At 53.6% G+C, this 22,684-nt stretch overlaps 1 protein-coding gene across 1 annotated transcript in view; it reads right to left on the reverse strand.

Annotated features, from left to right (window-relative positions):
• Positions 1–22,684, reverse strand: part of PTK7 (protein tyrosine kinase 7 (inactive)) — a 61,882-nt gene that overhangs the window by 21,533 nt on the left and 17,665 nt on the right. The gene's annotated exons all lie outside the window — the stretch shown is intronic.

Consider the following 22,684-nt stretch of genomic DNA (forward strand, 5'->3'; position numbering starts at 1 on the left):
AAGGCCTTTTCCAAGTTCCCAGCCCCGGCCGTGAGGCTGCGCCCCCGGGGAGCCTGGCACCCACACGGGCTCAGAAGCCGCTCTGAGGATGCTCGCTGGGGCCCTGGGCACGGCGGCCGGGAGGAGCCGCCACTGGGCTGTCGCGCTTTGCGGGAGTCAGGCAGGAGGCGCGGGCACACTGGGGAGTCCCTGCAGCTCTGCCAGACACTGGAGAGGAGGGAGGGGCTCTTGACGGGCACGAAACAGCGGGCAGCAGCGACACAGCAGGAGGAAGGCTTTGGGGGGCTGGGGCGGCATTTCCTTAGGGGCCCCCTTTCCGGGCCCAGGGCCGTCACGTGGGGAAGGCACACTAGTCCCTCTCTCATGTGCTGCCCATCACATGGTCCCCATCCCCAAGCACGTATCCTCTCCACGAGTAGCTCTTGGCGCGGGAACTGTGCTAACGTTCGGGAGCGATGCTGCCTTAGCATGGCCGCTGCAGCCTTCTCCTGGCTGTGAAATGGGGACGCCAGCCCTACCAGCCAGGCTGTGGGTCCTGGACAGGAGCCAGGAGCTCACAGAGGGTCTGCTTCCCGATGAAGCCCCTCGGCAACGATAAGTGGGCAGGGCCCTCTTCCCACACCAGGGCAACCCCAGCAAGGCCAGAGCTGCAAGAACCCAGTCAGGAGGTCTTCCAAGCCATTTCCTCGGCGGCGCCCTAACAGCCGTCTATACCCAGACCCTCTCCCTGACTGCCTCCAGCGCCAGCCCCTAGAGAGAGGGCTGCGTGGGCAGCAGCCCAGCTCCCATCCCCGAGCCCTGCCCGCGCCTGATCTGGTGCCCACCCTCCTGTTCTCTGGGCCCCAGGCCCAGCCAACCATGTGTGCATATGCACGCATGTATGTGTGTGTGTGTGTGTGTGTGCGCACGCACACATACACAGGTATAAACACGATTGTTGTGGACAGCAGCAGGAAGTTTTCCCTAAGTATTCCAGTTCTAAGTCATTTGGGCCACGTCCGCTCAGTGAGCTCCCAGGGGCTGGTCCCTTTGTTCTAGGAAAAACACCCCCAGGACCTGCACAGGCCTGGAACCTGCCCGAAACAACTGGCTGATTCTATCGACTTCTCCCTCCATCCTCGGCACAGGCGCCTCTGGAGCAGGGGAGGAGCCTGCCACTGCCAGCCCAAAGGCCCCCCAGAAAGATGGGAATTTTGCATGGTGCTGCGGGGGTCATGTGACCTCTCCTCGGCCCGAAGCCAATTCACCCCACACCAGGACTTACTGAGGACTCAATCCCTGGTTCCAGGGTGCAGGTCTCTGGTTGGGGGAACATCCTGAATCCTAGGTGACTCTTGCTGGACCACACACAAACCCCCAGAGGAGAGATCACAGCACCAGGGACAGCAGCCCACCCCTGAGAACCACAGGTGCTCCTGGGTCGACGGCAGCCACCGAGCTCCCCAGCTCTTAGGAGGTTAGCCCTGTGCACAAGTCTGTGCCTTCGGCAAACTCAAAAGACCACCATGGGAGAGGAACCGGAGTCTCCCCCGGCCTGCCCCATCCTCCTTCCCCAGGGGACAACACCGGCCCTGCAGATCCTTGGCCTTCAGCGGGCACACGTCCCGCTGCTCTCGAGCCCCCACATCCCCCACGGCAGCCCGCAGCTGCTCACACCTGTAGCTTCAAAGGCACGAAGCCCAGTGGCTACAGGAACAAGGCATTTGCATGAACAGCAAGCCCAGTCACCTCCCAGTCCACCCAGGTCAGCAGAAACACAAAACGCTGCTGGGTAGCTGCGAGCCCAGGGCTCTGCAATGCACAGACCACCAGCACCCCAGGCTGTCTGATGGTGAGCTGGGCATGTGAGGGTTCAGAGGTCACTATCCAAGAGCCACGCCCACCCTGGTCCTCAAAGGGTCTACAAAGGGCCCGGTTCACACACAGGAGCCCTCTGCCAATGATACAGGGCAGGAGGGAGCAGAGCCAGGGCCCTGCTGAGTTTCCCTGTCCTGGGATTTAACCGGCACATCTGGAGAGCTTCCCACATCCGGATTAGAGAAACATGAGATCACCAGGGACTGGGGGGAGAAGCAAAGGAACAGGCCAGCGCCTCCACCTCAGGCCAAAGCCACAACTGGACTCTGCAGGGCCCACCATGGGGGCAGGGGCCTCATGGTCCACATCATGTGGCACCCAAGTGAAGCAGGTGGGAAGGACGTGGGGAAGGGAGACCGGGGTTCTGGGCCTCACAGAGCCACTGGCAAGCAGGGGGTGTGGGCCAATCCCCGCCCCACCCACGCAGCTTTACGTCTGGAAAGTCAGAGACATGAGAGCCTATATGCGGCCGGTCCCCGAGAGCCAACACTGCATCGGCAGCAGTGAGTTACAGAACAAAGGGCTCACTCCCCACAGCTCCTGCACGGCCTCCAGAGGCAGGGCCAGGGCAGGGCAGGAGTGGGTGTCCCTTGTGCCAGTGCTATAGTGCAGCTGGTGAAGCGTCACTTGACGGGGGCATCCCACGTAAGCACTGGTTCCAGCCCCCGCCACTCCACTTCTGACCCAGCTCCCTGCTAATGCACCTGGGAAAGCAGCGGAAGATGGCCCGAGTCTCTGGGCCCCTGGACCCATGTGGGAGACCTGCATGGAATTCCTGGATGCTGGCTTTGGCCCAGCCCAGCCTTGGGCCATTGCAGCCATTTGGGGAGGGAACCAGCAGATGGAAGCTCTCGCTCTGCCTTTCAAATAAATAAGATCTTTAAAAAAAAAAAAAAAAAAAAAAAAAAAAAAAAAAGTGCCCCTATGCATGGTAGGTGTGTGGGGGCTGCAAACAGGCACACAGCTTGGCTCTGAAACTGCTCCCGCTCCACGGCTCAGGCCCACGCGGTCTCCCCAGACCCACCTCTGTCTCTGAGTGCCCCCGCGGCCTCGGTACAGGTTTGCGCCGAAAGCTCCCTGCCTTTAGCGCCCGCAACTCCTGCCTCTGCTGTGACTCTGGGCCTTATCCCCTGAGCTGCACGGCAAGTTCAAGGCACAGACAGGTGAGTTGTGCCAAAGTGACACTTTCTCGCCAGCACGTGTCGGGGAACAGAGGCGCACGAGCGTCCATCTGACCCAAAACCTCATCCAACTTAACTTTCCTCTCACCTGGAAGTGGGCAGCCCGGCAACCAATGTCAGAGACTCTCTCAGCCTGCAGACCCCTCTGTTACTCAAATGATGCACAGGTTACGTGCAGATACACAGAAGTCTACCTGTTTTTCAGGAAGCTTAAAAAACAAACAAGACACAAATTCCAGGGAAAGATGGACGCTGGGTGGAAATGTCCTGGGACTAAGGCAATCCCTTCCAAGGGCGAGTGCCAGGCAGGAGTTGGAAGAGAGTTGCCAGTGGAACCACGGTGTCCTCCCCGCCTGGGGACGTGTCCATCCTCTGCCAGAAGAGACAGAGGGAGAGATGCAGCAGCCAGCTGCTGGCCAGAGATGCCACTGAGGGTGGGGCCTGCAGAAAGAACACCCCTGTCAGCTGACGGGTGCGAGCCTGGGAGACGAGCCTCAGGCCCAGCCCCAGAAAGACCTCAGTGGCCACAGCGACCCAGCAGGTTAAGCAGCCACTTGTGATACCAGCATCCCATACAGGTATCAGTTGGGAGTCCCGGCTGCTCCACTTCCAATCCAGCTCCCTGCAATGCACCTGGGAAAGCAGCGGAAGATGGCCCAAGTGTCTGGGCCCTGGCCATCTACCTGGGAGATCAGTATGGAGTTCCTGGTTCCTGACTTCAGCCCAGCCCAGTCCTGGCCACTGTGGCCACTTAGAGTGAACCAGCAGATGGAAAAGCTTGCTCTTTCTCTCGCTTTCTCTCTCGGTCTCTCCCTTTTTCTACGTAAACTCTGCCTTTCAAATAAAAAACTAAATATTTTAAACAAGCTTCTTTAATTAAAAAAAAAAGAGAGAGAGAAAGAGTTCAGCCCTCATCACTCAAGATGACACAGGAGCTGCTGCAGGCACTCCCAGGTGTGCTCCCTAGCTCTCAGGGACCAGGGAGGGACTCGGGACAGCGCCAGGGTGGAGCCCGGAGTGCCCTGCGGTCTCTCCTACAGGGCAGGGGACAAACAACATGACAGGCCGGGCACCACCACCTGGACCAAGCCTTAGGCTGAAGACAGGCCCAGGAAACTCCGTGAGCCCCACCTGCGAACTCTCTCTTCCTCTCCCTGTCTCCCTCCTGGGAGGCTCCAACCCAGCAGATGGGCACAGCTACACACCTGACCACCACGCCCCACAGCTCAGCCTGGCGCTCTGTGGCAGGCAGACTGGGACTCCCTGACCTTGACCAGGCCTGGCCCCAGCAACACTGAACTCCTGGGGGTAGGGAGTGGGGTGGGGGTGGCCCGGACTCCACTCAATGAGGAAAACCATCCCAGGCTTTAAATGAAGTGAAACTGTCCCTCGCGGCAGGCATTTAGTGTAGCGGTTAAGACGCCTGCAGCCAACCCCGGATCCACTCCTGAGCGTGGCGTCCTGCTAATGTACACCCTGGAAAACAGGGACGATGGCTCCAAGTGGCTGGGTCCCTGCCACTGAAGCCCTGGCTCCCAGCCCTGGCCTTGGCCCAGCCTCGGCTGTTGTGGGCATTTGGGGGAATGAACCAGCAGATGGGAGCTCACTCTGTCTCTCCTCCTCTCAAACGAAAACCAACATGCAAATAAAATACCCCTTAGACCTGCTCTGTCTAATAGGAGAGCCACTAGCCACATGGGACAACATAACTGAATTTAAAGGGAGTAAAGTTGTGCTCAGGAGCCACCATACTTAAAGGCATACAGGGGCCGGCACTGTGGCATAGCGAGTTAAAGCCCTGGCCTGTAGTGCTGGCATCCCATATGGGCGCCAGTTTGAGTCCTGGCTGCTCCACTTTTGATCCAGCTCCCTGCAAATGGCCTAGGAAAGCAGTGGAAGATGACCCAAGTGCTTGGGCCCCCGCACCCAGGTGGGAGACCCAGAGGAAGCTCCTAGCTCCTGGCTTCAGATCGGCCCAGCTCCGGCTGTTGCAGCCAATTGGGGAGTGAACCAGCAGATGGAAGATCTCTCTCCTCCCCATCTCTCCCTCTCTTTCAAATAAACAAATAAATCTTTTTAAAAGTTTATGATGGATATGTACACACAGGAAAAACCACTCTCCTCAGGTTCAGTACTATCTACAGTTCCAGGCATGGTTTAGTGGTCTTGGAACCAATCCTTTGCAGATAAGGGGGAAACCACTGGGGTTGGTGTTGTGCACAGTGGGTTAACACCGGCATCCCTTATCAGAGTGCCAGTTCAAGTCTCAGCTGCTCCACTGCGACCCAGCTCCCTGCTCAACACGCCTGGGAAGGCAGCAGAGGTGGCACAAGTACTTGGGTCCCTGCCCCCCAACATGGGAGACCCAGATGGAGTTCCAGGCTCCTAACTTCAGCCTGGTCCAGCCCCAGCTACTGCAGCCATCTGGGGAGTGAACCAGGGGATGGAAGACCTCTCTCTCCCTCTAACTGTCCCTCTCTCTCTATAACTGTGACTTCCGAATAAATAAATAAAAATTTTACATATATTTGCTTAAAAAAAGAAGAAACTGCTGTATTTTGTGGTCAGAGGCCTCAGTTTACAGAGAGGGAAAGCAGAGTGAAGAACATGTCAGCAGATGGCAGCGGCAGGGGCCGCCCGGGATCTGTGGGCTCCTCAGTCTGCATTCCACCCACGTGTCCACTTGCAGGACACTTACTGATGCCCTCTGTCCCATTCTCCCCGCAGCCATTCCACTGGGTGTAACGTCCATCCCTCTGCTGGTGCATGCTCTGAGATCCTGCTTACTGTTTCACCCAGGGGCGTGGTCTCACACTGTAGCTCCGCCTGCCCGGCTTCTTTGTGCTTTGAAGAGCCTCCCCCACGGTCTTTGCCTGTATCCTCCAGAAAGACGAACGGACTGTTGGGCAGTAGGGTGGGCAGCAAGGGAATTCTTTTTTTTTTAAGGAAATAAGTGGCTTGGACCAAGCTGTCCAGTTTGAAAAGCAGTCTCCAAGTCTGTACCCTCCTCTCCGGGGGCCCCTAGCACCACACTTCCTCCACTCTCTGGGAATCCTTGAGCCTGGTGCCACCCCTCCTCCACACATACACTCTCACCCACACCCAGACACAACCCCTCACACCCACCTATACTCACACACCCACACAACAGTTGTGCATATACATACTCACACAGACACAAACCTTCACATACACCTACACTCTTGTTTAAAAAAAGATTTTATTAATTTATTTGAGAAGTGGGGTCACAGACAGCGACTCCCCAAATGGCCACAATGACTGGAGTTGAGCTTATCTGAAGCCAGGAGCTTCTTCCTGGTCTCCCACACAGGTGCAGGGGCCCAAGGACTTGGGCCATCTTTCACTGCTTTCCCAGGCCATAGCAGAGAGCTGGGTTGGAAGAGGAGCAGCCAGGACTCAAACCAGCACCCATATAAGATGCCAGCACTGCAGGCTGGAGCTTTAACCTACTGCGCCACAGCGCCAGCCCCCACCTACACTCTTACACACATATAAACACACTCACACTCGTATACACTGATACACTCACAGAGTTGCACACACACACACAACACCCATACACACTGACACAAACCCTCTCTCTCTCTCTCTCTCTCTCTCTCTCTCTCACACACACACACACACACACACACACTCCCACACACACCCCAGCTTCTCCTGTTCTTCCCGCACCCCACCCCAGCACAAAAGGAGAGGCTGGCCTTGGGCTGGGTAGCAGGAGGGGTAGGAGACACACAGCCTGCCCCACGCTTTTATATTTAGAAGTGCTGTGCAAACCACTTCCCGGAGCAGCCAAGAGCGGGGAATGTGAGGAAATCACTCTGCTATGTCGTGATGTGGAAGGCACGAGCCCCTCGCCTGCGGCGGCGGGCAACATTTGCTGCACACGCGGGGACACGGAACACATGTGCAGGAGGCCCGGGCACCCCCTGGCAGCCGGGCCGTCCTCCCAGGCCATGGCCACCGACGTCTCTCCAAGGCCCCTCCTCCTGCCAGAGCAGAATCTCCACCTGTCCACCAACAACTGCTTCTGCAAACTGACCCTTCTCTCTAGGGACGGGTCTCAGAAAGGGCTGCTCCATCCAGGTCTCTAAGGCCAGCTTTTAGGTCTAACCCAGAACACAAGGAGAGGAATCCAGACTAAGGGAGGAGGTGGAAGGGTGCCTGGGAGGGTCACTGGCTGGAGGAGGCGAAAGTGCATACGTTCCCGGACCCCCAGCTCCAGGATGGGAGAGGCGTGTGGGAGACAGGACTGTGCAGTGCCCACTGTGGCTGTCAGCAGACAGACCTAGCCCTGCCATCAGCCCTCCCTTAGCTGGGACCCCTGATGCCACGGCAGCTGGGACACGGCTCCCCGCTGCCCATCACGATGCACAGGAGAGAAGGGGAAGGTATTGGTAGTGGGCACCAGCTGCAGCCATGCTCATCGCTCGAGTACTCCGGGGAGGTAACAGAGCCCAGCCCCGGCCTGCACAGCCAGCCTGGCAGCAGGGAGACAGGCGTCGGGCCCTGGGGTAGGTGCACAGTGACGGAAGGGGAAGGCAGGCCAGCGGCTGGATTAGAGGCAAACCATCCACGCTCCCCAGACAGTCCCTGGGCTCCTTGGACAAACCTCATTTTACTGCTTAAAATATACACTTTCTCATGAGACAAAGACAGATTTCATTCTTTTATTGACTCTCTTAACTGCATTACTAGTGATTTGTTCCTTTATTTCTCAAGAAAACAGCCACAAAAGAGCCATTCTTTTGGAAAAGTCAGCTATTTAGAAAAAGCATTCTGGCTAAAGATAGCAAGAAAAGTTTTTCAATCTCCAAATCCATAACAGATGAAGAAAAAAAAAAAGACAACTAATGAAACAGGGTCAGAAGCAGTGCCTTGTAAGTTATTTCTGAAAGCAACACTGAATGTGCAGCTCATTTCCAGGTGCCTCCAGCCTGGGGCTAATCTACTCCGGGGGCAAACATTACAAAACATGAGGCACACACAGACAGCTGGGGAAGAAAGCCCTCCTGACCGGCTGACGCAATCGCGGGACTGAACAGCCAAAACAGTGACAAAGACCCGAAGCTTACTTCGTGCCTGCTCCGTCCATCTCTAAGGCAGGGTCTGGGAGGCACGGAGATCTGGCTTCACTTACAGCTGGAACTGGCCGTCCCCACGTGTCTCACAAGGAGCTGCAGGGTTGCACGGACCGAGCGACAGACAGACGACGACAGGGAGAACGGGCGGAGGAGAGGGGGCAGAGAGACGCTGAGAGAGAGACAGTGGGACCTAGACCCTGCCGGGGGGCGGGGGTATCAACAGGCAGAGAAACAAACACACACACCAGAGTCCTAGAGACAGAGACACAGGTGCACCCACAGGCTCCCCTCCCCACCCCACTGACGGCCACTCACTCGGAGGTCTGTCCTGCGGCTCCCCACCCCTCACCCTCCAGACTCAGTCCACGGCCACAGGGTCAGGGCGTGCGTCACTGGGTGGGAGAGCAGCTGAGGTGGGAGGAGAGGGGAGGGTCCACCGTCTACACCAGATTCGGAGCACTTATAATGGAACGCCCTCAAGTGAGAGGCTCCTGGTAAATAATTCACCAGGAAGAGTACTGCACCTTCTCTGGCTTCATCCATTATTCACCGAGAGAAATGGGCCATATTGTTATACTTCCTGACATCTAAAAATGGCCCGAGCCATTAGGCCAGGAGCGAGAAGGCAACAGCGCAACTTCCACTCCACCTTTCCAGAAGCCCTGACACGGCACTCTTGCCGCTGCTGCTCTGGGAACTCAGTCTGCTGCTGCAAAAGCAAGGACAAGGCACTCGGCTTCCAGAAAAGCCAGGCCCAGCCTCGGACGCTGCGACCCGCGGGGTTGGCCCACACCCTGGCTCCTGTCTTGGGGAGCCAACACCAGGACATGACTGTGTCCAGAAAAGTCCAGATGAACACCCCTGTGTTCACCAGACCCCGAGGTCTGGGCGCCCTCCAGACTCTGGCTTGGCCGCCACGCTCAGATCTGCATCCTAGACTCAGCTCTGAGCACTGTCCCGTCCTGGGGTGTAGACCTCTCAGGCCAGCAGGGACAGGCATCTGGCACAGCGGGTTAAGCCACTGTTTGGGATGCCCACATCCCATATTGGTTCAAGCCCAAACTACTCCCCGCTTCTGATCCAGCTCCCTGCTAACAGGCCAGGGAGGCAGCAGATGCTGGTCTGAGTACTTTGGTTCCTGCCAACCACGTGGGAGGCCCGGATGGAGTTTCTGGCTCTAGCTTCAGCCTAATCCAGCCCTGGCTGTTACAATTATTTGGGGGGTAAAGCAGCAAAGGAAGGTCTCTCTCTCTCTCTCTTACCCCTTTTGTATCTCTGCCTCTCAATATTAATTTAAAAAAAAAAAAAAAAAAAAAAGACAGGCTGGTAGCACCTGTCATGTATCCCGCAGGGCCTCTGCACCTCCTGGGAGACTTAAAGAGCTGCACACCCTTAGGGCCACAGCATGTGGTGTGCGGGAAGGGTGGGGACAGGATCCAGGGCTCAGAGACTGGACTCAAACTGCCTACACCCAAATTCCATTCTCTCACTTACCAAAGAGTATAATAACCTTGGGCAACTTGTTTCCCCTTTTGGCACCTGAGTTTTTGTACCTGTGAAATGGTGCTAATAACAGTCATCAGCCTCACAGGCCTGTGCGGAAACGTGGACTCACAGGTTAATGCAGGTAGCACGTCTGGAACGGTGCCTGGCCCAGAGAAAGGCACCAGAGTGAATCTGGGACCAGCGCCTTTATTTACCCTCATTATTTCGTTCAGGATTTTTTCCTTAAGGAACTGCATTCTATAACCAGGGCCTCCCAGCCAGCATCACGCCTTGGCTGTCACACCTCTCACACAGGCCCTGTGCAGCCACACCCACAGCCACGCTCACCCAGCCTCTGCCACCTGGGTGCAGGAGTGCTCACCGGACAGACCCCGAGGTCTTTAGCTCTGGCCCTCTGCTGCCCAGCAGGGCCCAGGTTCACAAAGCTCTGTAGTTAAAAGGGTAACTGCTGAGTGCCCCAGGAACCTCCGATGATCCACCTCCCTCTCTGCCCAACCCCCCCAACTCCGGTGTTCTACGGAGGTGTGGATTAGCAGGCGCTCAGTCTCTCTCTCGGTCAAAATGCACACAAACCATGGCAAGCCTGTCCGGGTGAAGATGGGTCCAGATCCTGCTGGAATGAGGCAGGGGTCAGGCCTAAAGGAACAGAGACTGCAGGTCGGGGCAGAGGGCCCGGCGACGCTCACACACGCAGAATCATGTGGAGAGAGCCACAGCACCTCACTTCGGATCCCGTGAGCCCCCCCCCCGCCACACACACACACACACACACACACACACTGCTAAGAGAGGCCTGGCAAGCTGGGCCCCAGGAGGGAAAATGCTGAGGACAGAAAACAGGAGTTGCAAACAACTAGCAACAGCAAATGACAAACTGGGAGACTCATTTGCAGCAAATGACGGAAGAGGGGTGGCTGCCTCAGTAATTCGAGTCGCAGATTAATCCGAAGACGGTTAACATTCAAATTCATGGTCAAAACAACAAAGAGCTTGCAACATACATACACGAAAGCTCACCAATGCGCTGGTCATCTAAGCCGCGCTGGTTATCTATGACGCGCACATCAGAACGAGCCCTTCTGTCCCTCAAATGAAGGCCAAGATCCACAGTCCTCCTCCTTCGCTGGTGTGTAAATGATAGTAATTCTCTTCTGAAAAGTGGTTTCATAATATTGCTCCGATATCCTAAAGACTGTGCCCTGAGTTTGCTGGCGCCCAGCAGGGTAACCACCATGAGCGATATCTGCATCCCTAATCAAGGTGCCGGTTCAGTTCCAGGCACGCCACTTCCAACCCAGCTCCCTGCTAATATGCCTGGGAAGGCAGTGAATGATGGCCAAAATAACCGGGTCCCCGCCACCCAAGTGGGAAACGGGGATGGAGGTCCTGGCTCCTGGCTTCAGCCTGGCCTAGCTTCAGCTACTGCAGACATTAGGGGAGTGAACCAGCAGGAAACAGATAGGTCTCTTTCTCCCTCTGTCACTATGCCTTTCAAATAAATACATATTTTTTGTTATTATTTTTTCTCCAGAGCTACTATCCTCAGCGAGCAATATGTATTTTTAAATTGTTTACTGTTTCTGTGGAGCAGTAGCTGACTGTAGGTAGGAACCCTGCAAGAGAATCATGGAGCTTCAATGTCAGGTAAGAAAACAAGCAAAGGCTAGCAGGGTCTCACCAGAAGGTTTGGGGCCAGCACAGGCTCTCACTGCCCAAAGGAAGCATATGAAAGGTAAGTGCATCGACTCCAAGAGGTCTTCAGGAAGTTCACGAAAACGCATGTTATAAAAGAAAACTGTTGGGCCGGCGCCGCGGCTCACTAGGCTAATCCTCCGCCTAGCGGCGCCGGCACACCAGGTTCTAGTCCCGGTCGGGGCGCCGGATTCTGTCCCGGTTGCCCCTCTTCCAGGCCAGCTCTCTGCTGTGGCCAGGGAGTGCAGTGGAGGATGGCCCAGGTGCTTGGGCCCTGCACCCCATGGGAGACCAGGAAAAGCACCTGGCTCCTGGCTCCTGGCATCGGATCAGCGCGGTGCGCCGGCCGCAGCACGCCGGCGGCGGCGGCCATTGGAGGGTGAACCAACGGCAAAAGGAAGACCTTTCTCTCTCTCTCTCTCTCTCACTGTCCACTCTGCCTGTCAAAAAAAAATTAAAAAAAAAAAAAAGAAAAAAAAAGAAAGAAAAAAGAAAACTGTTGGGGCCGGCGCTGTGGCGCAGCGTGTTAATGCCCTAACCTGAAGTGCCGGCATCCCATATGGGCGCCGGTTTGAGCCCCGGTTGCTCCTCTTTCCATCCAGCTCTCAGCTATGGCCTGGGAAAGCAGTAGAAGATGGCCCAAGTCCTTGGGCCCCTACACCCACATGAGAGACCCAGAGGAAGCTCCTGGCTTTAGATCAGTGCAGCTCCAGCCGTTGTGGCCAGTTGGGGAGTGAGCCAGCAGATGGAAGACTTCGCTCTCTCTGCCTCTCCTCTCTGTGTAACTCCGGCTTTCAAATAAATAAATAAATCTTAAAAAAAAGAGAAAACTGTATAGATTTTAAAATTTTGGAGGCATAGGTGTATGTTACAGCAATTCAAATAGCTTCCAAGAAGTCCACGTCCCATACCAGTTCCCCCTACAAGTGCCGACAACAGCTAGGCCAGGCCAAAGCCAGAAGCCACGAACGCCATCCAGGTCTCCCACGTGGGTAACAGGAACCCAAGCACTCGGCCATCATCCACAACCTCCCACATCAGTATGAAGCAGCATGGGACGCACAGAGTCGTCCGGACTCAAACCAGGCACTCTGATACGAAACACAGATGTCCCACGCAAAGGCTTAACCCGCTCCACTCCCCCTGCCCACACACAGTTTTTGAGGGGCCCCTAAAAGTTTTTAAAATCTATGAGCTCACAATGATGCTTTAAAAAAATAAAAAAGCAAGCTGCTTACCGGTCACCTCTACAGAATGCTAAAAACCAACTGATTATTTTGAAAACCAGCAAAGAAACAAGCACTTGGTTTCCCTTTCTAAAGCAGCTACAGCTCAGGGTAATGGAACAGTTAGTGGGGGAGGGGTGTCTTTACAGAAGTTTCCAGCTAATAAGTGGACAGCAGCATTCTACAAACCCTTAATGAAATAATGGCTCCAGCGCTGATTACTGATGCCTGCTAATTTTGGAGACAACCTGATGTCAGGGTCTACGAAGGCACATACATGTGAAGAAGACAAAAACCTGAACCTGATGAAGCCTCCAGATCTGACTTTCAGTATTAAGACTGGGAGAGGCTGGCCGGCGCCACGGCTCACTAGGCTAATCCTCCGCCTTGCGGCGCCGGCACACCGGGTTCTAGTCCCGGGCGGGGCGCCGGATTCTGTCCCGGTTGCCCCTCTTCCAGGCCAGCTCTCTGCTGTGGCCAGGGAGTGCAGTGGAGGATGGCCCAAGTGCTTGGGCCCTGCACCCCATGGGAGACCAGGAAAAGCACCTGGCTCCTGCCTTCGGATCAGCGCAGCACGCAGGCTGCAACACGCCGGCCGTAGCGGCCACTTTGGGGGTGACCCAATGGAAAAGGAAGACCTTTCTCTCTGTCTCTCTCTCTCACTGTCTAAATCTGCCTGTCGGAAAAAAAAAAAAAAAAGACTGGGAAAAGTGAGCATCGTGCGCAGGGGAAGCCAGGGCTCTGGGTGCCAACACCCTGGACCAGAGTGCCAGCTCAGGCCCTGGCATCTCTGCTCCTCCTCCAGCTTCCTGCTAATGCATCCTGCACCCCGAGGGACAGCAGGTAGTGGCCCCTGCACCCACATGGGAGTCCTGGATGGAGCTCCAAGTTCCTGGCTTCAGCTTGGCCCAGCCTCGGCTGCTGTGGGCATTTGGCGAGTGAACCAGAAGATGGAAAATCTCTCCAGCAGATGAAGCTAAGTATGTAAAAACCAAACAAAAAGCAGCTTTCTCAAACCAATTTGGAAAACAAAGAAAAAGTGAAATAGCAATGTGCTACAGGAACTGTGAACCCCCACTTTCCCCTCCAGTGGGGATTCAAACCCAGTGCTATTGTTTAACACTTCTAGGGCTGACAATCCTGCCCTCCCCACTAGATTCTAGGCTCTCTGAGGACAAGCACTGCTCAGGAAGTGGGAGCTGCCTCACGGTGGTTTTATGGAGCCCAGGGATTTGGCCACAGGAAGCCTACATGATGTGGAACTAGCAGAGGGTCAAGGCCCAAGATGGGATCCTGGAAGGCAATTACATTAATTATCATTATTAATTCCACAAACATTTATTTAGAGCCTCCCATGTGCCAAGTCCGCTCTAAGACAGTGGGAATGGAGACAGAAAAACACACAATTACTGCCTTTAAGGATCTCCGTTTAGTGGGGGAGTGAGACGGGTAAACATGTAATTACAGTAATAGCTAACACCTACTGGCCGCTTACGCTGGAGCCCGGCTCCGCGCCAAGCACTTGAACCACTCTGTCCTATTAACGCTGACACCCACCCCGTGATTGGGCTGCTGCCGTCTCCATTATGCAGACGGGGAAACTAAGGCCCAGCCAGGGAAAATGCAGGGTTCAACTCTCGGGCCTCCTCGCCACAGGCTCTCTGGCCTGTCCACATCACTGGGCTTTACAGCATTATCACCCAGCCAGCGTGGGTGCCAACCCAAGACGTGAGGACCGGGGTGAAGGAAGAATCCTGCAGGAAGGGGTGTCTTCAACACAAGGTTTTATGAAGGAACAGGGCTTGGTGCACAGGACAAGCCAGAAGCACAAAGACAAGGCACGGTTGGAGAACACCAAGTCATTCAGGATGGGTGCTCAGAATGCAAAGGACGAGGAAGGGAAGGGACACAAGACTGGCCAGGGCAGCGAGGAAGGCGAAACACACATGAACATCTCCCCCCAGGCTGTCCCCCAGCAGGGCAGGAATGGACTGAAGCAGCTCTTGGCCATGCAGAGTGGCAGGTGCAGTCTGAAAGTCCTCTGGGATAATGCCACACCTGCTCCATTCGTGTCCGCCTGCTCCTTTCGTGTCCGAGCGCTGTCGTAACTAATGACCACAACTGGTGGCTTCAACCAGCAGAAATGTGTTCTCTCAGAGCTCTGGAGGCCAGCAGTGTGAATGCAAGTGTTGTGGGCTGAAGGAGCCTCTGTTCCGTGCCTTTTTCCCAGCTCCTGGGGCTGCAGGCAAGCCTTGGCATTTTTTGGCTTGCAGCTCCATCACCCACATCTCTGCCTGTCATCACAAGGCCATCCCCCCTGGTGTTCTGTCTCTGTGTGAGAGAGATCTTCCATCTGCTGATTCACTCCCCAAATGCCTGCAACAGATGGTGCTGGGCCAGGCAGAAGCCAGGAGCTGGGAACTCAAGTCGGATCTCCCCAGCAAGTGGTAGAGATCCAAGTACCTGAGCGATCACCTGCTGTGTCCCAGGAAGCACAGAATCAGATGAGGAGCTGGGGCCTGAACCCAGGCACTGAGATACCGATGTGGTGTCCAAAGTGGCATCATAACCTCTGAGTCCCTCTGCTCCTCCCCTGTTAGGCACCACCTGCCACGTGGGCTAGCTACTCACCTTACTGACCTCCTCTTAACTTCATTACACCTGCAAAGGCCTTAATTCCAAAATAAAGTCACATTCACAGGGCTCTGGGCTTCAAGGTATCTTGTGGGAGACACAATTCATCCTCTAACACCTGCTGCCCCACACCTCACTTGCTTGCTATAGAGTTAACCACCAATGTCTTTCCACGTCAGTTCACGTTTTTCTTCAAAAAACTCTGTATTATCCTGCTACATCAATTACTCATAATGCACTTATCCAATATGCCACCAGTAGGCATTCAGGTGGTTCTCAGGTGTTTTTTGTTGTTGTGTTTTTAAGATTTATTTATTTATTTGAAAGGTGAAGTTACAGAGGAAGGTAGAGAGAGACAGAGAGACAGAGAGAGGTCTTCCATTCACTGGTTCACCTCCCAAATGGTTGCAAGAGCTGGAGCTGCACCAATCCAAAGCCAGGATCCTGGAGCTTTTTCTGGGTCTCCCATGTAGAGACAGGGACCAAGGACTTGAGCCATCTTCCACTGCTTTCCCAGGCCACAGCAGAGAGCTGAATTGGAAATGGAGTAGCCAGGACTCGAACCAGTGCCCATATGGTATGCCAGCACTGCAGGTGGCAGCTTTATCCCCTACACCATAGCACTGTCCCCTGCCCCTTGACATGACAGAATACTCCCACTGAACCTGTCTGTATAGGCACTTGAGCACAGTCAGGATTAAACTGTTCTTGAAGGATGACTTCCAAAAATACAGTTTCAAGTTTTTGATAAGCAACAAATCATTCTTCATAAAGGCTGTGCCAATGTATGCTTCCTTACCAACACTGGTGGTTAATATCCCTGTCAATCTGAGAGATTTAAAATGTTTTGTGGCGCAGGCACTGTGGTATCGTGGGTTATGCCACTGCCTGCAGTGCCGGCATCCCATATGGGTATCAGTTTAAGTCTTGGCTGCTATACTTTCAATCCAGCTTTCTGCTATGGCCTAGGAAAGCAGTAGAAGATGGCCCAAGTGCTTGGCCCCTGCACCCATGTGGGAGACCCGGAGGAAGCTCCTGGCTCCTGGCTTCAGATTGGCACAGCTCTGGCCATTGCAACCATCTGGGAGTAAAACAGCAGGTGAAGACCTCTCTCTCCCTCCCTCCCTCCCTCCCTCTCTCCCTCTCTCTCTCTCTCTCCTCACTCGGCCTCTCTGTAACTCTGCCTTTCAAATAAATATTTTTTTTAAAAAATCTTTAAAAAAAATGCTTTGTTTCAATTTACATTTTAATTGAGACACTTAGTTTGTCCTTTTATTTATGTGTTTGTTTGTTTGAAAGCCAGAGTTACAGAGAAAAAGGGAGGGACAGAAGGAGATCTTCATCTGTGGGTTCACTCCCTAAATGGCCAAAAGAGCCTGAGCTGGGCCAGGAGCCTGAAACTCCATCCGTGTCTCCCAAGTGGGTGACAGGGCCCAGAGTCCCCAGGGATGGACTCGAACCAGTGTTCATATGGAATGCAGGCATCGCAGGTGGTGGCTTAATCTGCTACATCACAGACAACACTGACCCTCACTTAGTTTCTCCTTTTTTTTGTCTGTTTTTAAGATTTATTTATTTATTTGAAAGTCAGAGTTACACAGAGAGAGAGGAGAGGCAGAGAGAGGAGAGAGAGGTCTTCCATCCACTGGTTCATTCCCCAATTGGCCACAATAGCCGGAGCTGCACCAATCTGAAGCCAAGAGCCAGGAGCTTCTTCCCGGTCTCCCATGTGGGTGCAGGGCCCAAGGATTTGGGCCATCATCCACTGCTTTCCTAGGCCACAGCAGAGAGCTGGACCAGAAGTGGAGCAGCCAGGTTTCGAACTGGTGTCCATATGGGATGCCGGCATAGCAGGCAGAAGCTTTACCCATTACGCCATAGTGCCAGCCCCAGTCTTTCCTTAATAAGACAAAGCTATTGTGCATGTTTACTGGTTAGCTAAATTTCTTACTATTTTCTACCCAACTTTGTCACCTGTTTTTTCCTTGTTTATTTTTTACTATTACATTTTTCTTATTAATCTGTAATCCATAAAATCAGGAAAATAAATTTTTTGCTATACATATTGCATCATCCCAGAATGATCATTAAATTACTGAATGTTTACTATGCATCACAAACTTGTCAATGCTGAGTACAGCACTCAGCGAGACAAAGAGGGTTCCTGTTCTCAATCTTTATTAACTTCTCTGAAGAAAATGAAGAAGGGGCCAGCACTGTGGTACAGCAGGGTTAAGCCTTTGCCTATGATGCCTGAATCCCATATGGGCAACAGTTCAAATCCCAGCTGCTACATTTCCAATCCAGCTCCCTGCTAATATGTCTGGGAAAGTAGCGGAAGATGGCCCAATTACTTGGGCCCTTGCCATCCATGTAGGAGACCCGGATGGAGTCCCAGGCTCCTGGTTTCAACTTGGCCCAGCCTCAGCTATCGCAGCCATTTGTGGAGTGAAGTAGCAGATGGAAGATCTCTTCTGTCTGTCTGTCTCTCCCTCTCTCTCCTTTCAAATAAAAATAAATCTTTTTTTTTTTTTAAAGAAGAAAAAGAAACATGATTTGGGCTGGAAAATGTGAGTGAATTTTCACTTGGGTGCAGAGTCGCTGGGGAGTTAACTGCAATATTGTTCTACTTTGATTCCAGGAGAGCCTGTGGGGAGAACCTGCTCTGCTCTCCAGGTGTGCTGGAAGGACCCACCACAGGAAGTGTGTGGGCAGTGAAGGGGGGCGGGGGCTGACTGACAGCTGAGCCCCTGCCCTGGCGGGGAGCCACGCCCCCAAGGCCTTCAAAGGTTATGGGCTGTCAGTACAGACAGCCAAGGGAGGAAGTTTTAAGAAAAAGTAACTCCTCCCATTGCAGGGGTGCCTTAGGTCTCACCTCCCTCTCTGAGCCCCAGGGAGAGGTGATATTTGACTGGGTACGAGTGGCTGTGACCCGTCCCCTCCCCACAGGCACATGGGACACGTTTTACACAGGTGGCCCACACCCCCCAGCACTGCTATGGTGAGGGTCAAATCTGCCAAGTTCAAGGAGGAACAGGACAAATGGGTCCTCTGCAGACTTCACCACTCATCCAGGTGATGGTCTGGTCTGCCCGTGTCTGTCCGCCTGCTTTTCTCCTGCTCTCTCCTCCTAAATCCCCTCAACTGGCTTCAGACTCAAAAGGGAGCAGAGACACACCCACTGGTTCCGTTAGCCTACGGTTTCCATTATCCTGGCTTACACCGAGTGCAGGCATTTCTGTGTGAGTGGATGAATGTTTCCATGGCATTTTTCTTTTCTTTTCTTTTCTTTTCTTTTTTTAAGATTTATTTACTTAGGGCTGGCACCGTGGCTCACTTGGTTAATCCTCCGCCTGCGGCGTCGGCATCCCATATGGACGCCGGGTTCTAGTCCAGGTTGCTCCTCTTCCGGTCCAGCTCTCTGCTGTGGCCCGGGAAGGCAGTGGAGGATGGCCTAAGTGCTTGGGCCTTGCACCTGCATGGGAGACCAGGAGGAAGCACCTGGCTCTTGGCTTCGGATTGGCGCAGTGCCGGCCGTAGTGGCCATTTGGGGGGTGAACCAACGGAAGGAAGATCTTTCTCTCTGTCTCTCTCACTGTCTATTACTCTCTCAAATAAATTTAAAAAATAAAATATTTACTTGAAAGTCATAATTAGAGAGAGAAGGAGAGGCAGAGAGGCAAAGAGGTCCTCCATCCGCTGGTTCACTCCCCAGTTGGCCGCAAGGCTGGAGCTGTGCCGATCCAAAGCCAGGAGCCAGGAGCTCCTTCCCAGGCCATAGCAAAGAGCTGGATCAGAACTGGAGCAGCCGAGACTCGAAATAGCACCCATATGGGATGCTGGCACTGCAGGCAGCGGCCTTACCCACTATGTCACAGCATCAGCACCCCATAGCATTTTTCTCAACAGTTACTTGCCAACACATGGCAAACCTTCAAGGTTTTGTGCACGTTTGTATCTGGCTAAATGACTATTCTCTTACTGATGGCAGTGGTTTTCCAGTTGCTAGCTATGTTTACCATTTAAAAACCTATTCTATCTGTAAAGAATATGAACTCCATCACATGGGTGCAGGGCCCAAACACTCGGGCCATCTTCCACTGCCTTCCCATGCACGTTAGCAGGGAGCTGGATCGGAAGTGGAACAGCCAGAAGCCAAACTGGTGCTCATATGGGATGCTGGCACCACAGGACAAGAGCCCCTTCTCGATTAGATTTCCAAAGTTTCGTTTCTTCTACATGCCTTTTTTTTTTTTTTTTTTTTTTTAAGCACTGGATTCTAAATGATTCATCAATTCTGTATTTTCCTTACTCTAAATTTATTAGTTTTGGGGCTGATGCTGTGGCATAGCAGGCTGAGCCTCTGTCTATGGCGCAGGCATCCTATATGGGTGCTGGTTCATGTCCTGGCTGCTCCTCTTCTAACCCAGCTCTCTGCTTATGGCCTGGGAAAGCGGCAGAAGATGGACCAAGTATTGGGCCCCTGCACTCACATAGGAGACCTGGAAGAAAACTCCTGGCTCCTGACTTTAGATCAGCTTAGCTCTGACTGTTACAGCCATTTAGGGAGTGAACCAGCAGATAGAAGATTTCTCTGTCTCTCCCTCTCTGTAACTCTGCCTTTCAAATAAATAAATAAATATTTTTTTTTTAAAAGAAAATTTGAGTCTATTTTTCTAATTACTTAATTTTTTTTTTTTTTTTTGACAGGCAGAGTGGACAGTGAGAGAGAGAGACAGAGAGAAAGGTCTTCCTTTGCCGTTGGTTCACCCTCCAATGGCCACCGCGCTGCAGCCGGCACACTGCGCTGATCCGATGGCAGAAGCCAGGTGCTTCTCCTGGTCTCCCATGGGGTGCAGGGCCCAAGTACTTGGGCCATCCTCCACTGCATTCCCTGGCCACAGCAGAGAGCTGGCCTGGAAGAGGGGCAACCAGGACAGAATCCAGTGCCCCAACTGGGACTAGAACCCGGTGTGCCAGCGCCGCAAGGCGGAGGATTAGCCTAGTGAGCCGCGGTGCCGGCCCAATTATTTATTTTTAAAAGTTTATTTTCAGGGGCCGGCACTGTGCCATAGTGGGTGAAGCCACCACTTGCAGTGCCAGCATCCTATATGGGCGCCAGTTCAGGGCCCAGCCATTCCTTTTCCCATCCAGCTCTCTGCTGTGGCCTGGGAAAGCAGCCGGAAGATGGCCCACGCCCTCGGGCCCTTGCACCCACGGGGAAGACCTGGAAGAAGCTCCAGCCTCCTGACTTTGGATCAGCCCAGCTCCAACTGATGCAGCCATTTGGGGGGTGAACCAGCAGATGGAAGACCTCTCTCTGCCTCTCTGTAACCCTGCCTTTCAAATAAATAAATCTTTAACAACAACAAAAAAAAAAGAGCCTATTTGCAGTAGTGCCAGAATTGTGGCCCAGGGTTAAAGCCACCGCCTGCAACGCTGGCATCCCATTACGGACACCAGTTCGAGTCCTGGCTGCTTCACTTCCAATTCAGCTCCCTGCTAATGCACCTGAGAAAGCAGCAGAAGATGGCCAAATCGCTAAGCCTCTGCAACCATGTGGGAGACGGGGAAGAAGCTCCTGACTCTGGCATGGCTCAGTCACAGATACTGTGGCATTTTAGGGAGTGAACCAATAGATGGAAGACCTCTCTCTCTGTGTCTTTCCCTCTCCCTCTCTCTCTCTGCAACGCTGCCTTTCAAGTAAATAAATCTTTTTTTAAAAAAAGAATTTGAGAGGTTGGCCTTGTGGCACAGTAGGTAAAGCTGCTATCTGCAATGCCTACATTCCATATGGGTGCTGGTTCATGACCCGGTTGCTCCACTTCCAACCCAGCTCCCTGCTAATGGCCTGGGATGGTTTGGGAACAGCAGCAGAAGACGGCCCAAGTGCTTGGACCCCTGCCACCCACAGTGGAGACCCAGGTGAAGCTCCAGATTGCTGGTTTCAGCTTGGCCCAGCCGAGGCTGTTGCAGCCATTTGGGGAGTAAACCAGCAAATGGAAGATCTCTCTCTCTCTTTCAAATAAATAAATACATCTTTTTAAAAAAAAATAGGGAGCCAGCACTATGGAGTAGTAAGCTAAGCTTCCGGCTGCAGCGCCAGCATCCCATATGGACACTGGTTCGTGTCCTGGCTCTTCCTCTTCTGATCCAGCTCTCTGCTATGGCCTAAGAAAGCAGTAGAGGATGGCCCAAGTGTCTGGGCCCCTGCACCCATGTGAGAGACCCGGAGGAAGCTCCTGACTTCACACAGCCCCAGCTCTGTCCGCTGTGGCCATTTGGGAAGTGAATCAGCAGATGGAAGCCTTCTCTGTTTCTCCCTCTGTCTGTAACTCTACCTCTCAAATAAATAAATCTTTTTAAAAATTTTGTGGGTTTTTTGAAGATTTTTATTTATTTATTTATTTGAAAGGCAGAGTTACAGAGAGGCAGAGACAAAGAGGTCTTCCATCTGCTGGTTCATTCCCCTAGACAGCTGCAGTGGCTGAGCTATGGCGATCCGAAGCCAGGAGCCAGGAGCTTCTTCCAGGTCTCCCACGTGGATGCAGGGGCTCAAGCACTTGGGCCATCTTCTACTGCTTTCCCAGGTGCATTAGCAGAGAGCTGGATCAAAGTGGAGCAGCCAGGACTCGAACCAGCGCCCCTATGGGATGCTGGCACTGCAGGCCAGGGCTTTAACCTGCTGTGCCACAGTGCTGGCCTGAATACACGTTTTCTTTATATGTTTAAGGAAGGAAAAGCCACTTCCTTTTTCCAGCAGGGTTCCAAGGAAGAAATGACAGATATTGAACAAAGCCTAGGACAACAGGAGCGAAGAGGAGGAAACAGGTTTGAGAGCAAGGAAGGGGACGGTAACAAATGCAGCCTGGAATGCACCACTCTAGAGAGCTCGGTGTGCCTGAAGGGATCCCGAGGAGTCGGGGGACCCAGAGTGATTGCTTCTGAGGCTCCCCTCCCACGACGGCAATGCTCCAACACCCCTTCCCCAAAACACCCCACTAGACCCTCATCTTAGCCATCACTCGGTGGGGTGCCAATCATCACGTTCAACCTCCAGATGAAGAAGCGGAGTTGGGAGAAGCTAACTGAGCATGTGGGGCAGGAGAGGTGTCATGGGAGACAGAGGACAAGCCCCCACACCATGCCGCAAGGCGCATCGTCCGGTTGGCGGCTACGAAAGTAACACACCTGAGAGTAGAAAATAGAGAGAAGCAGGAAACCCAGTTTCAAGTGATGCGGAAGAGATACTGGCCTGATCCCAGAGCTCAGAGAATCAGACCTCTGGCGGGCGCTGGGCGAGCCCACGGCCTTAGCTGGTGCTGGGTGCCCTGGCACCGTTATTAGTCACAGGGGTGGGGTGTTCGGATGATGACTCGCCTGGCCACCCCGCGTTTCCCAGCATTCACACGCTATCCCAGCTGACTTTCACGGGCCCGCTGCACAGCAGTAGTTCGGGAACTTTTGAGCTATAGAGCTGTTA

This window comes from Oryctolagus cuniculus, chromosome 5, assembly GCF_051225735.1.
Source record: "Oryctolagus cuniculus isolate XC-2025 breed Fujian yellow rabbit chromosome 5, ASM5122573v1, whole genome shotgun sequence".
Classification (NCBI taxonomy): domain Eukaryota; kingdom Metazoa; phylum Chordata; class Mammalia; order Lagomorpha; family Leporidae; genus Oryctolagus; species Oryctolagus cuniculus.